Source organism: Nelumbo lutea, chromosome 1 (genome assembly GCF_056320005.1).
Source record: "Nelumbo lutea isolate HS-2025 chromosome 1, American lotus-T2T, whole genome shotgun sequence".
Taxonomy (NCBI): Eukaryota; Viridiplantae; Streptophyta; class Magnoliopsida; order Proteales; family Nelumbonaceae; genus Nelumbo; species Nelumbo lutea.
The window spans coordinates 31,859,376-31,864,879 of record NC_142684.1 but is presented as its reverse complement, the minus strand read 5'-3'; the positions used below and the strand labels follow the sequence as shown (position 1 = coordinate 31,864,879).

The 5,504-nt window shown below is 44.5% G+C and overlaps 1 pseudogene; it reads right to left on the bottom strand.

Moving 5' to 3' along the window:
• Positions 1-394: 394 nt before the first annotated feature.
• On the bottom strand, positions 395-5,504 carry LOC148874171 (putative sugar phosphate/phosphate translocator At4g32390 pseudogene; annotated as a pseudogene).

Genomic DNA, 5,504 nt, shown 5'->3' with positions numbered 1-5,504 from the left:
GTCATGACTCGAGGTCGAGTTTTTTCCAAGTGAGGGAGAATGATGGAGGCCCATCCCAAGGCCCATCTCAGTTATTTGAAGATTTGAGTCTGAATTTGTATTGTTTTCTCTTTTCCTGTTACATTTTTTCTCTGATAATTGCAATAGCATGCTGTTTGTTCGTTTTCCTTTATTGTTATTGTTAGTACATGTAGTTTATCATCACTAAGATCACAACGAGTATGTTAAAGGAAAACCATGCGGTGAAATCCCAATTGAGACACCCCTATAAATGAGACAGAGACACTTTGTCGAAACAATGAAAGGCTTATACACTTGTAATGAGCACAAAGGAGCTACCTAGGACCTGCGATGGGTATAGAATATCTGCTAGAACTTGTGATGATCAAAGAGATTACGGTCCATTTCCATGACGAACAAAGAGGGAGTCCAAAATTGGCAATACTGGCTTACAAATGATCCATGTCACAATGAAACCATGGCGTGGCGACTCGAAGGCAACCGATGAGACGACCAAACACGTTAGCAAAGCTAAGATATAGCTTTCGACCAAACCTTTTATTTTAATCCTTATCACAACAATGTAGTACAATCTTAGAAGAATATATGATTCATAATAGAAAATTACATTTTAGTTCCTAAAGCATGATGGGTTGGCTTGAAGTTTCAACCAAACCTTACATCAAGAGGTTCTTCACCAATTCTTATTGCATCAAGAGGTTCTTTTGCTGCTGGTTGTACAACTCCCTATATCATTCTTTGTAAATGTTACTCTAGGAAACACATCATGCTTAATAACTTCTCCAAGTACTTGCTTCTTCTTGTGCCTCAAAATTTGAAGTACTATATTTACGGTTGTCACCATGGTTTTCAAAACCGGACGATCAGATCAAAAAAACCTGTAACCGGTTAGACCCCTGGGTCTAGTTATATTAAAAACTGGAAATCTCTAAAAAACTTTGAAAATTTCAGAAAACCACCGACTCGGTTGGTTAGACCGCTAAACCATTTGACCCGAGCAGCAGTTCGTGGGTTTTTTTTTTTTTTTTTTTTCATTGTGTTAAATAAAATGAAAAAACAAAAATAAAATTACTTTAATATTCCCATCCCAAATCAATTAATCGGGTGTAGGTTTAGAACCCCATTTTCGTTCTAACCCTTCATTCTTCCCTCCTCTCAGCCCTCACACCCAATCAACCACTTGCGGTGGCCAGCACCTCTGGTGTTCAATGGCAATATACACCAGGAGACAGTGATTAATGACGACTGTCGATGGTGAATTTGCAGCGGCGGCCAAAGTTCTTTTGCAATTTACAGCACTTCTAGCCTTTGCGGTAGATGAGTTTGCAGCGGTGGCGGCCATCCCTCACACCTAACCAACCACCTGCGGCGCCCAACACCTTCAGCGTTTGACGACGACACACACTGAACGACCGCGATTAACAACGACTGGCGATGGCGAATTTGCAGCGGCGACCAACGACTTTTGCAATTTGCAGCACTTTCAGGCTTTGCGGCAGGTGAATTTGCAGCGGTGGCCGACTTGTAGCGGCGGGCAGTTCTAAAGATTTGGAGGAGATTGATTGTGAGTGTTTTTGACACCTAGGAGTAGTTTTAAAGAAATTCTCAAAAATTGAAGAAAAAGCAGAGTTTTGAAGTTTTTTCTTGGTTGAAGCTTAGGGAGCAGCATTTGGCATGGTGCTTAGGTACAAATTAATGTAACTTTTTTGATCAATTAAGTAAATTAATGTATATTGAAGTCTTTTAGAGATCAATCCTGGTTGCATAGCAATCTAACATTATAGAGTGAATATTCCTATTTCTCACCTTTTATTTTGGTGCTAGGGGAATCTATCCCTGTGAATCTTGATTTTAGGTCAAGGATTTTTGCATTTTAGGTTTTAACATTCTAGAGTTTTTTTTTTTTGTATTTTTTGCAAATTTCTATATTTTTTGAAGTTTTAGATTTTTTTTGTATTTTATTTTAATATTTTTTGTATTTTGTACTGTATTATTTTTTCTTTAGATAGTTTTATTTTCTGTATATATTTTTATTTTATTCTATTTTTTATTATTTATAAATATTTTTTATTTTTAATTTATTTATGATGTCACAAGTCGAACCATTCGACCCAAACAGTTGAACCGCTTAACCAGAAACTGATCCCCTGATCGATTCTGTTTCCGGTTCATTTTTAAAACCATGGTTGTCACATTCACTATTTGAAGAATATTCTTTATTGTTGATGAGGGCGGATTTGGCCCTCCAATGATATTGTGACACATGGCACCTCGGAGCAACTAGGTGACACCCGGAACCACTTTGGCAACAACTAGCCTTAGCCAAGTTGATGGTGTCCCACCTGGCGACCTGGCCCTGGCGCGAACTAGTAGCCTGGCACAAGCGCGACTTGGCAGCCTGGCCTTGGTGTGATCTGGCCCTGGTACGAACTGGAAGCCTGACATAGGCGCAAGTTGACAACTTGGCACTGGCGCAACCTGGCGGTCTGGCCCAGGCGTGACCTAGCGGCCTGGCACAAGCACCGACTTGGAGACCTGCGAGATGTGCTCACCGACAAATTTGGCATGCATATCCTAACACTCCCATGATCCTTGGAAGTTGGCCCACGTGCCGAATGATCCGGAGGGTGGTCAACGTGCATGGCAGTTACCTCTAGGAATCTCGAGCCACTTAGATGACCTCGCAAAAATCTCGGATATGGTGCGTGAAGCCCACACCAAACATCGCCTATATAAAGGGACCAACCCCAATAGGCAGCTCGACACCTAGGTAACTCGACACCTCACAAGCAACTCGGCACCTGGTCAGCCTAGCACGTCACAAGCAGTTCGACACTTCACAGGCATCTTGGCACCACATAGGCAACCCGACATCTGGTCAGCCCGGCACCTCACAGGCAACTCGACACCTCACAGGCAGCTCGGCACTATAGTCAGCTTGCCACCTAGCCTGCCCAGCTCGGCAGCCAAAGTTCTCCACTTCAGCTTGAGTCATCGGCCACTTGGAAGTAGACCAAATGACGAGGTACTTAGCACAAAAAATTGGCGATCACCAAAAAATCGATACATCAACAAAAAATCGATCCATCAATTGACACCGTCTGTGGGAAACGCTACAAAAAGCTAAGTTCTCATCCTCCGAAAGGCTAAGTCATCTTCTTTCAGAAAGCTAAGTTCTCACTTTTTAGAAACTAAAAACTCTCATTTTTTATTTTCCATTTTTTATGAACTCAAAGACTATGCAGGAAGTTGATGGCCAATGAACTAAGCAGATCTACCAACTTTATTTCAACTCGGATAAAGCCTCATCAGTCCTCTTCGTGAGGTACCTTCTACAAAGATGAGTTCTTCGTGGCTTCCACGGGAATAGGCAGCCAACAGATTGCATGGACGCCCCTGCCGGTTGAGCCTTCTAAGGCTCCCGTGCGAGCTGGTGACCTAAAGTCAGTTGTGCTGCCCCCGTAAGTCGAGCTCCTAGTAGCTTCTTGTAGGAGTGGGTAACCGAGGTCACTAACGAGGCTGATGCAGCACAGTCGTAGCTCTAAGGCGTCGACCTGACGACCCAGACGCGGCCTAGCGTGGCCTAGCCTAGGCACGACCTGGCGGCCTGGCCCAGGCGCAAACTGGTGAGCTGATAAAAGACTTTGGCTCCACATAAGACCCAGTCGCCTCTTCGGCATGGGCAAGGAGAGTGGACTACGAGCCGCTCCCAAAGCCTAAGGGCTAAAGTGCCGAACAGATAAAAGACCTCGGCACCACATAAGTCTTAGTCGCCTCCTTGGCATGGGCATACAAGTCCCAGTCGCCTCGTCGGCATAGACACATAATACCTAGTTGCCTCTTCGACATGGGCAAAATCAAGGGTAAGGAGAGTGGACTGGAATTGCTCCCAGAGCTTAAGGAATTGAACCGACGCTTACGAGCTCATCGAATTATTCACTCCAGGCCAAAGGAGCAATCTATTCCCTTCGCCGAGTTACTTTCAGCTCGGGAGTGGGGGGCAAATGATGAGGGCGGATTTGGCCCTCTAATGATATTGTGACACGTGGCACCTCGGAGCAAATAGGTGACACTCGGAACCACTTTGGCAACAACTTGCCTTAGCCAAGTTGATGGTGTCCCACCAGGCGACCTGGCCCAAGCGCAATCTGGCAGCCTGGCATAGGCGCGATCTGGTGGCCTGGCTCTGGCACGACCTGGCCATCACCAAAAAATCAATACATCAACAAAAAATCGATCCATCAATTGTTACCTATAATTTTTATCGTATTGAGGTCTTTTACTCTTAGGTTATGTTTGGGAGTGTTTAAAAATAAGTGCTTATTTAGGTCAGGACGATTAAGCACTTATTGGTATTTGGGAAATAAGCACGAAAGTAAGTGCTTATTTTAAAAATAAGGACATATTTTCTAAGCCCAAATTTCCAGTTTTTTTTAAGTGCTTAAACAATAAGCACTCCTTGGATTTTTTTTTTCTACCAAAACTATTTCCATTTAGAGACATCGTCTTCTTCTTCTTCTCCGGTTATCAAGACTTGGACAACAAGCAAGAGTGCAGCCATGGCGAGGAAGTTCTAATTGTCACCGTCTTGTGCTTCTTCTGCAACTTCAGGAAGTGGCCTCTCGTCAACGACCCCGTTAACCACCTCCTTGGAAGACGAGCTCCTACAACCAATTAAGTAGGAGAGACGAGAAGATGACGGGGAAGAAATGGTGGAGGACGATGAAGACGACGAGCTCCTCATCCCAGACGAGAAGATTACGCCCCATCTGTCGAAGCGGGCTTCACCGTAAGCGGCAATTGCGACACCAACGGAAACGGAGATGGAAACCATGTTGGCCATGGTTTCAGACTTGAAATTGTCCTTCTTGAGGAGGACACTAATGTAATAGGTGGCGACGGGCATGAGGGCCTTGAGCATTTGAATGAAGGAAATAGAAAGGTAAATGTAGGCGGAGTTAGAGACCTGAGGCTAAGGGAAAATAGAGCTCTGATGGAGCTAGAGGATGGAGGAGGAGATGTAGAGATCGCGGGACATTGAGATGGGCTCGACGAGCTTGAAGACACGAACAAGGAGGAAAGCGAGGGAGGAGCAGAAGGCCATGTGGATCATGGTGAGGGAGATGGGGAAGGTCTAGTTGTAGAGCTTCTTGTCGAGTATGTACTTGTTGTAGACGATGATAGTGAAGCTGAGGAAGATCCATATCCCCACGTAGGCGTAGGTTAGCAAGATCTTGTTCACGACGCTCTCACTTAGAGATCCTCCCTTCCCCATTGCTTCTAAAAACCCTAGGTCACCAAGAACTGAGTGACGGGGAGACGGAATGAAGCCAGCGGAGATTAGGACTTCGGGAGGGTGTAGGATAGGAAGGGGAAAACAGGTCAGTCTATACCTGTTTGTTTTTGTGTTTTGAAGAAGACTTCTGAATTTTATTTCTCTTGCCCTCAACGAGAGAGAGAGAGAGAATCGGGTATATTTTGAA